The following is a 10,376-nucleotide window of genomic DNA, read 5'->3' on the forward strand; positions in this document are numbered from 1 at the left end:
ATGTACTTTTGTAGTAAACTTATATTGTAATATATTATTTACTTGGAATACTATATGCTATAATAATGGTGGCTCAATTATGTAATTATGGGCAAATTTTTAAACTTCATTCTAATTTCCTAACATATTAATCATGTTTTCTAATTATAATTTAAAAAATAAAGTATAAATTATTTTATTTCTTAAAAAATAATTATAAAAGTTCTTAAATACCGTTAAAAATAGGTTAATTGGGGAAACTTTTTAAAATGGCTGTACTTTCTCCCTTTCTTTGCCAATATTTACTCTTGCTCTTTGCCTTTGCCACTATTTAATTTTGCTCTGTTTAAAACAGGCCATTCAGAGAGGCAATATAGAAGTTGCAAGAATACATGCTGAAGATGCAATCCTCCAGAGGAACCAAGCAATTAATTTTTTGAGAATGAGTGCTAGAGTTGATGCTGTGGCAGCCAGAGTTCAAATTGCAGTAACAATGGGCAAGGTAAGGCTTAATATTTGTAAATAATAGGAACTATTGATTTACGTTCAATGTGTATTTTGAATTGTCAGATAGCTACATCTATTAGTGCTGATAAAGGCCTTCATGGTCAGGAGAGACATAGTCAAAGTGGTTAGTGCAGAAAATGATTTTGAAAGTGGCTTTTAAAAACTAAGGTCTAATTAATTGTCTTCCAATGAAGAGTCAATAAAAGATGGTCAGTGCCAGACAAGAAATACATATTGTATTTTTACTGTTAAGGAAAGGGTAGACAAATTTCATAAGTTGATCTGTAAGTAATATATTTAAAAGACTGAATAAATTTTGAGACCACTTATAGGATGCTCAATCTTTTTTTACACTCCCAATAGGTAACTAAGTCTATGGCAGGTGTAATCAAGTCTACTGATGCTACATTGAGGAGTATGAATCTTGAAAAGGTAAAAAAAAATCATTTGATGTTAAGATAGCATCTTTTCAGTGTAAGTTTTTCTTATGACCATATTTCTATTTACAGATTTCTGCCCTGATGGACAAATTTGAACACCAGTTTGAAACACTTTATGTTCAAACACAACAAATGGAAGACACAATGAGTAGCAACAGGTAAGAAGACTTTCTCTACTTCGGATAACTTTTTAAAATAACCCAACATAAAAATATAAAGGCTTTTGAGCCTAAATCATCTCCAGAATGTGCGCTAAACATAGTGTCTCCCCAAAATGTAAGTAAGAAAAGTACGCTCTGCTCCAGATTCCTGAGGACATGTTGGAAGATGACATCCCTTATCCTGTTTTGAAATTCTAAGAATTATACTAGATCAGATGTCTCAAAAGTATAGGACTTGGTTCTACCTTGCTTCCAGTGGTATTTTTTGGTGAAGGCATTGCATTAGAGGCTCATTGAGGTTAGTGGGTATTAGGTATTATCCTAATCCTCAGCTAATTAATCTCATTGCAAATACTCTTCTGCTTCCTTATGTACTTTTTTGGAGTGTTATTTATGCACAAGTCACAGGTGACCAAATAATAAATTGCAAGATCAATTATTTGTCATAAAGCCAAGATATTTTCAAAACCTGCAACTTAGAGATCTGCTACAAAAAAATTAAAATTTGAAACTAGTTTCCATGTGACATGAGCAAGCAACAAAGTTTTGTGAAATTTAAATATCCATATAGAAAATTTCTTTCATTATCCCTTTTTTTTTGATCCCAGAATCTATCACATAGTCAATCAAACGAACAAAGAACTTGTTACCATTACTTCGTTTGCTAACATGGAAACAATATTAAAAATCTAGTAAATTTAGGGGCACCTGGGTGGCTCAGTCGGTTAAGCATTCGACTTCGGCTCAGGGCATGATCTCGAGGTCCATGAGTTCAAGTCCCACATCGGGCTCTGTGCATACAGCTCGGAGCCTGGAGCCTGCTTCAGATTTGTATCTCCCTCTCTCTCTGCCCCTCCCACGCTCATGTTCTGTCTGTCAAAAATAAGTAAACATAAAAAAAAATTTTTTTAAATCTTGTAAATTTACAAGACAGATTAGGAAGAAAACAACCAACCATCCATCAAAATTTTATTCTATATAACTCTTTTCACAGAGGTAAATAATAAGAGAACATGCCTATATTTAGGTTGTAGAGTTAAGAAAAAGAAAGAATTCATGTGTATATGTTATAGGGAGTATATATTTAGACATTTTATATCTCCTCTAAAGCCTTGTTCCCCCAAGTGTGGTTCAAGAATTAGGAACATCTGTATCATCTGGGACCTCTTTAGGAATGTAGAAATTCAGACCCTATCCACAGATGTATTGAATCAGAATTAGTTTAACAAGATTCTCAGTGATTTTTATGCACCAAGTTTTGGAAGCACTGTCCTAGAGTTTCTGATTCTTATTCAAGTTCCTTGAGTTGATCTGCAGATGATTTTATGATCAGTCAAGTTTAGGAAACACAAGTGAGTTGGAAAAATGACTTGGAAGTCAGGACCCTTGGATTTCTGATCCCTATTCTACCACTAATTAACTTTGGGACCTTAAGATAGATACTCAGTACCTTGGGCTTCAGTTTCCTTAGCTATAAAATGTAGGGGTTGGATATGATGATATATAAATGCCTTTTAGCTCTAAAAAATCTTGAGATTCATTCACCCAACATTTGCTAAGCACCTTCACCTGCTTCAGGTACTGTGCTAGGTACTGGGGACATTCAAATATATACAAAACATTCTTCATAAAAACTCAACCAAAACTTACAAAAGAAATAGAGGTATGATGGAACACACTTAGTTGCCCAAATTCTCATACCATGCTAATGAGTAGTTACAATTTAAATTGGCATAACCACTTTGGAAAGCAATTTAGTAATATCTACAGTCTGCTCTTGACATAGCAGAGTGATCCTATTAAAACAGGTCAGATCATGTCATTCTTATGCTCAAAACCTTCCCGTTGCTCCACATCTGATTCAAATTAAAAGCCAAATTCCTTGCAATGGCCTATAATACCCTATGGGATCTGCCTCACCCCCTTTTTCTGACCTTAACTTCTACTGGATCTGCCTCACCCCCTTTTTCTGAACTTATCTTCTATTACTGCTTATTACTCTGCTTAAGGACTTGGCTTCCTTGTTATTTCCCAAACACACCAAGTACATTTTTGTCTAAAATACATTACATGTGCCAGTCTGAATGTTTTTCCTCCATCTTGCAGATATCCTCATTGCCCACTCTCCTTTCAGTTCTTTATTCTGATGTCATTTTTTTTTTTGATGTCTTTCCTGATCATCCTACTTAAAAGTGCATCAACAGCGTACCCACGTGCTCTGTACTCCCTATCTGCCATCTCTGCTTTATTTTTCACCATAGTACATATCACCTTTCTAATATACCATATTGATGCATTAAAAATCAGCAACTGGCATAAAATATAGGTGCTCAATTAGTATTTCTTTTTTTTAAATGGTAAAGATTATTTATTTGAAACAAAAATTAAATTTTTCACTTGTAAAATTCTTTTTTATTATTTTATTTTTATTTTTATTTCTTAAATTTATTGTTAAGTTAGCTGACATACATTGTAGTCTTGGCTTCAGTAGATTCGTGTGATTCATCACTTACATACAACACCCAGTGCTCACCCAACAAGTTCCTCAATGCCCATCACCCATTTTCCCCACCCCAACCCCCCATCCCCATCAACCGTCAATTCCCTGTATTTAAGAGTCTCTTATGATTTACCTCCCTCTCTGTGTTTATCTTATTTTTCCTTCCCTTCCCCTACAGTCATCTGTTACATTTCTCAAATTCCACATATGAGTGAAATCATATTATATCTGTCTTTCTCTGACTGCCTTCTCTTACCATAATGCCCTTCAGTTCCATCCACGTTGTTGCAAATGGCGAGATTTCATTCTTTTTCATCGCTGAGTAGTATTCCATTGTGTATATATACCACATCTTCTTTATCCATTCATCATAGATGGACATTTGGGCACTTTCCATGATTTGGCTATTGTTGATAGTGCTGCTATAAACATTGGAGTATATGTGCCCCTTCAAATCAGCACTCCTGAATCCTTTGGATAAATTCTTAGTAGTGCTGTTGCTGGGTCATAAGGTAATTCTATTTTTAATTTTTTGAGGAACAGCCACACTGTTTTCTAGAATAGCTGCACCAGTTTTCATTTCCACCAATAGTGCAAGAGGGCTCCCCTTTCTCCACATCCTCACCAACATCTGATGTTTCCTGAGTTGTTATTGTGGACATTCTGACAGGTGTGAGGTGGTATCTCATTGTGGTTTTGATTTATATTTCCCCAATGATAAGCAATGTTGAGCATCTTTTCATTTTTTGTTTGCCATCTGGATGTATTCTTTGGGAAAGTGTCTATTCATGTCTTCTACCCATTTTTTCACAGGGTTATTTGCTTTTTGTGTGTTGAGTTTGGTAAATTCTTTATAGATTTTTGATACTAACGCTTTATCCGATATGTCATTTGTAAATATCTTCTCCCATGCCGTTGGTTTTGTTGATTGTTTCCTTCACTGTACAGAGCTTTTTATCTTGATGAGGTCCCAATAGTTCATTTTTGCTTTTATTTCCCTTGCCTCTGGAGATTTGTCTAGTAAGAAGTTGCTGCCACTTAGGTCAAAGAGTTTGTTGCCTGTTTTTTCTTATAGGATTTTGGTGGTTTCCTGTCTCACATTTAGGTTTTTCATCTATTTTGAATTTATTTTTGTGTATGGTGTGAGAAAGTGGTACAGTTTCATTCTTCTGCATGTTGCTGTCTAGGTCTCCCAGCACCATTTGCTGAAGAGATTGTCTTTTTTTTTTTCCATTGGATACTATTTCCTTCTTGATTGAAGATTAGTTGGCCATATATTTGTGGGTCCAGTTCTAGATTCTATATTATATTCCATTGGTCTTATATGTCTGTTTTTGTGCCAGTACCATACTATCTTGATGATTACAGCTTTGTAATACAGGTTAAAGTCCAAGATTATGATTCCTCCAGCTTGGGTTTTCGTTTTCCACATTACTTTGGCTTTTCAGTGTCTTTTGTGGTTCCATGCAAATTTTAGGATTGTTTGTTCTATTTCTGTGAAAAATACTGGTGCTATTTTGATTAGGATTGCACTGAATGTATAGATTGCTTTGGATAGTATCAACATTTTAATGATGTTTGTTCTTCTCATCCATGAACATGGAATGTTTTTCCATTTCTTTGTATCTTCTTCAATTTCTTTTATAAGCTTTCTATAGTTTTGAGCATACAGATCTTTTACCTATTTGGTTAGCTTTATTCCTAGGTATTTTATGGTTTTTGGTACAGTTGTAAATGGGATTGATCCCATGATCTCTTTCTGTTGCTTCATTATTGGTGTTTAAAATGCAACAGATTTCTGTACATTGATTCTATATCCTGCAACTTTGCTAAATTCATGTATCAGTTCTAGCAGCTTTTTGGTGGAGTCTTCCAGATTTTCCACATAGAGTATCATGTCATGTGCAAAAAGTTAAAGTTTGACTTCTTCTTTGCCAATTTAGATGCCTTCTATTTCATTTTGTTGTCTGATTGCTGAGGCCAGGACTTCAAACACTATGTTAAACAGCAGTGGTGAGAGTGGACATCTCTATCGTGTTCCTGACCTCAGGGGGAAAGCTCTCAGTTTCTCCTCATTGAGGATGATATTAGGTGTGGGCTTTTCATATGTGGCTTTTATGATGTGAAGGTATGTTCCTTATATCCTGACTTTCTTGAGGGTTTTTATTAAGAAAGGATGCTGTATGGGGCACCTGGGTGGCTCAGTCGGTTAAGCGTCCGACTTCGGCTCAGGTCATGATCTCACAGTTCGTGAGTTCGAGCCCCACATCGGGCTCTGTGCTGACAGCTCAGAGCCTGGAGCCTGCTTCACATTCTGTGTCTCCCTCTCTGACCCTTCCCTGCTCATGCTCTGTCTCTCTCTGTCTCAAAAATAAATAAACATTAAAAAAAAAAAAGAAAGGATGCTGTATTTTGTCAAATGCTTTTTCTGCATCTATTGACAGGATCACATGGTTCTTATCCTTTCTTCTATTAATGTGATGTATCATGTTTTATTTGCAAATATGGGACTAGCCCTGCAGCCTGGGAATGAATCCCATTTGACCATAGTGAATAATTCTTTTAATATGGTGTTGAATTAGATTTGCTAGTATCTTGTTGAGAATTTTTGCATCCATGTTCATCAGGGAGATTGGCTTGTGATTGTCCTTTTTAGTGGGGTCTTTGTGTGGTTTTAGAATCAAAGTAATGCTGGATTCATAGAATGAACTTGTCAGCTTTCCTTCCATTTCTGTTTTTTAGAACAGCTTCAGAAGAATAGGTATTAACTCTGCTTTAAATATCTTATAGAATTCTCCTGGGAAGCTATCTGGTCCAGGACTCTTATTTGTTTGGAGGTTTTGGATAATCGATTCAATTTGTTGGCTCATTATGGGTTTGTTCAAATTTTACTTCTTCCCATTTGACTTTTTCTTTTAATGTTTATTTTTGAGAAAGAGAAAGAGAGACAGAGCATGAGCAAAGGAGGGCACAGAGAGAAGGAGATACAGAATCCGAAGCCGACTCCAGGCTCTGAGCTGTCAGTACAGAGCCTGATGGAGGGCTTGAGCCCACAGACCACGAGAGCATGACCTGAGCCAAAGTCAGATACCTAACCGAGTCATCTAGGTGTCCCCATTTGAGTTTTGATAGTATGTGAGTATCTAGGACTTTGTCCATTTCTTCCAAATTGTCCAGCTTGGTGGCATGAAATTTTTAATACTATTCTCTAATTGTATTTCTGTGTTATTGGTTGTGATTTCTCCTCTTTGATTCCTGGTTTGATTGATTTATCTGTTTGGGTCCTCTTTTCTTTTTGAGAAATCTGGCTAAGGGTTTATCAGTTTTACTTATTATTTCAAAAAACCAGCTCTTGGATTTGTTAATCTGTTCTTTTTTTATGGATTCTGTATTGTTTATTTCTGCTCTACTCTTTATTATTTCCCTTCTTCTGCTGGCTTTGGGCTGTCTTTGCTGCTGCCTTTCTAGTTCCTTTAGGTGTGAGTTTAGGTTATATATTTGGTTCCTTTCTTGCTTCTTGAGATAGGCCTGAACTGCAATGTATTTTTCTCTTAGGACTGCTTTTTTCTGCATCCCAAAGGTTTGGACTGTTGTGTTTTCATTTTCATTTCCTTCCATATATTTTTTTAAACTTCTTCCTTAATATCCTATTTTGACCCATTCATTCGTTAGTAGGATGTTCTCTAACCTCCCTCTTTAACCTCTTTAACACTTCCTCAAAGCCATTGGCTGGAAAAATAAGAGAAAATCAGCATTTTCATGAGTTTTTCCCACCAGTGGGGCTCAAAGACTGGAATTTGGGAGGTCTGAGGGCCCATCTGCGATACAGTTGTGAGGGTGCAGTCCTGCTCCTGGGGAGAAGACAGTCAAGCATCTCCAGGGCAAATAGCACAACCTGCAGATTGCTTGGGGAACTGGAAAGGAGAATATTCCCTCTTCTTGCAGTACATCTATGAGAAGTGTCATTGCCTCTAGGGACAAGGGAGTCAGTGGGTGCCATTTCACTTCCCTGCCCCTCAGCATAGGCTCACAGACACTTGGTAAGTGCCGTTAACCTAGACACAGGCTGTTTATCCTGCTTTGCTTCAAATCCCATGCCTCTCTCCTCTGGCATGTCTGCCCTTCTGGATCTAACCTGTATCACTCCCAGCATGGCTAGACCCTCTCCAAGAAGATCAGCACAGGTTTCTGGAACACCAGGTCCCTTAAGTTTGCCATTTTGAAAGTCAGCAAGCTTGGCTATGATAGAGCCCAAAGCCCTAGCGCACTATGCTGCACTAGGTAGGCAAGCAACCTGGAGACAGTGTGAAAACAGCAATTGAAAAACACAGGATACACAAAGGAAAATTATTCACTCTTCTGGGAGGGCTTCCCTGAGAGCAGCGAGCACAGATTCCCATCTCTGCAGGTAAAGTAGCTGGCTGATGCCATTTCCCTTTCCCACTTCCTCAGCACAAACCAATTTCAGTAAACAGCAAAGCCCTGTAAAATCGCAGCCTAACCTGCTTACACCAAGTCCTGCCACCTGCAGTCTACTGATACTGCTTTTCTTAGGCAGATGTTCCTAAGGATGAACAGAACAGGCATCTTCCCCAGAAGACCAGCACAATCCCCTCACTCTCATACAATACAGCCTACTTAATGTACATTTCTGCAGTGCTTCAGTTCTAGTGGAAATAACATCAAGTCTCATTTATCAAGCTGACCAGAGCACACCTAGTTAAAACTCATCACACTCTGGCCAAGGTGTAAATGCTGTCCACTGTAGGCAAGAAGAGCCTCTACAGACAACTGGCTTGAGGGATAGGACACCTGAAACACAGCATCAGTTTGCACACAGCACATACCACAGACACATGCTGAAATGCCAGGCCCTGGACATTATATGACCTGACCTCTTCTAAATTTTTTTTTTTAACGTTTATTTATTTTTGAGACAGAGAGAGATAGAGCATGAATGGGGGAGGGGCAGAGAGAGGGAGACACAGAATCGGAAACAGGCTCCGGGCTCCGAGCTGTCAGCACAGAGCCCGACGCGGGGCTCGAACTCACGGACTGTGAAATCATGACCTGAGCCGAAGTCGGCCGCTTAACCAACTGAGCCACCCAGGTGCCCCAGTGACCTCTTCTTCTAAATACCTTCCTCACAGGAGCAGGAAACATAACAGGCTTTTCTAACACAGAAGAAGTCAGAGACATAGACAAAATGCTGAGGTGGAAGAATTCATCCCCCCCAAAAACAAGAAAAGGTCACAGCCAGAGATTTAATCAAAACAGGCAAGTAATATGGTTCATGTATAATTTAAAGCAACAATCATAAAGATACTTTCTGGGCTTGAGAAAAGAATGGAAGACATCAGAAAGACCCTAACTGTAGAGATGAAAGAAGTAAAAAAAAAAAAAAAAAAAAAAAACAGGCAGAAATGCAAAATGTTCAATCTGAGATTCAAAACCGTGTGAATGTAATGACCACAAGGATGGAAGAAGCAGAAAAAATGAATAAGTGGTATACAAGAAAGAAGGGTGCCTGGGTGGCTCGGTTAGTTAAGCGTCCAACTTCAGCTCATGTCATGATCTCGTGGTTCATGAGTTTAAGCCCCATATCAGGCTCTGTGCTGACAGCTTGGAGCCTGAAGCGTGCTTCAGATTCTGTGTCTCCCTCTCTCTGTGCCCCTCCACTAGTCATTCTCATTCATTCATTCATTCATTCTCTCTCTCTCAAAAATATTTTTAAAAAGTGATATAGAATATAGAATTATAGAAAATAATGAGGATGAACAAAAGGGAGAAAAAAGAGTGATGGATCATGAGAGTAAACTTAGAAAACTCAGTGACTCCATAACATGTAATAACATTCATATCATAGGAGTCTCAGAAGAAGAAAAGAGAACTAAGGGGGCAAAAGGTTTAGTTGTTAAAATAATAGCTTACAACTTACCTAATATGGGAAAGGAAACAGACATCCAAATCCAGGAGGCACAAAGAACTCCCATAAAAATCAACAAATGCAGACCAACACAAACACATATTGCAATTAAGTTTGCAATATATAGTGATAAAAAATTCCTAACAGCAAGATAGAGGAAGTCCCTAACATACAGGGGAAGACCCCTTAGGTTAACAGCAAATCTCCTACAGAAACTTGACAAGCTAGGAGTGAGTGGCATGATATATCCAATGTGTTGAATGGGGGAAAATCTGCAGCCAATGTTACTTTATCCAGCTAGGCCATCATTCAGAATAGAAGGAGAGATGAAGCATTTCCCAGATAAACAAATACTAAAGAAGTTCATGAACACTAAACCAGCCCTGCAAGAAATATTAAAGGGTCCTCTTTGAATGGGAAGGAAAGATCAAAAATGACAAAAGACTAGAAAAGAACAGAGAGAATTTTCAGAAACAATGACAAAACAAGTAATAAAATGGCAATAAATACATTCCTATCCATAATAACTCTGAATGTAAATGGACTAAATGCTCCAATAGAAAGACTTTGGGTGTCAGAATGGATAGAAAAACAAGACCCATCTATTTGCTGCCTACAAGAGACTCACTTTAGACCTAAAGATATCTGCATATTGAAAGTGAGGGGATGGAGAACTATTTACCATGCAAATAGAGTAGGTATACTTTTATCAGACAAATGAGATTTTAAACCAAACACTGTAAGAAGAGATGAAGGGTACTGTATCATAATAAAGGGGACTATCTAGCAAGAAGATCTAACAATTGTAAATGTTTATGCCCCCAGCACGAAACACCCAAATATATAAAACAATAACAAACATA

General features: G+C 37.6%; 1 long non-coding RNA gene across 1 annotated transcript; it reads left to right on the forward strand.

Annotated features, from left to right (window-relative positions):
• The first annotated feature begins 337 nt into the window (after nucleotides 1–337).
• LOC109255076 (uncharacterized) lies at nucleotides 338–8,986 on the forward strand. Its single transcript, XR_002075082.2, has 3 exons — nucleotides 338–481; nucleotides 996–1,084; nucleotides 8,738–8,986. It is a non-coding gene; the product is annotated as an uncharacterized LOC109255076 (long non-coding RNA).
• The last annotated feature ends 1,390 nt before the right edge of the window (nucleotides 8,987–10,376 follow it).

Source organism: Panthera pardus, unplaced genomic scaffold (genome assembly GCF_024362965.1).
Source record: "Panthera pardus isolate Hobbes unplaced genomic scaffold, ASM2436296v1 HiC_scaffold_27, whole genome shotgun sequence".
Lineage (NCBI taxonomy): Eukaryota > Metazoa > Chordata > Mammalia > Carnivora > Felidae > Panthera > Panthera pardus.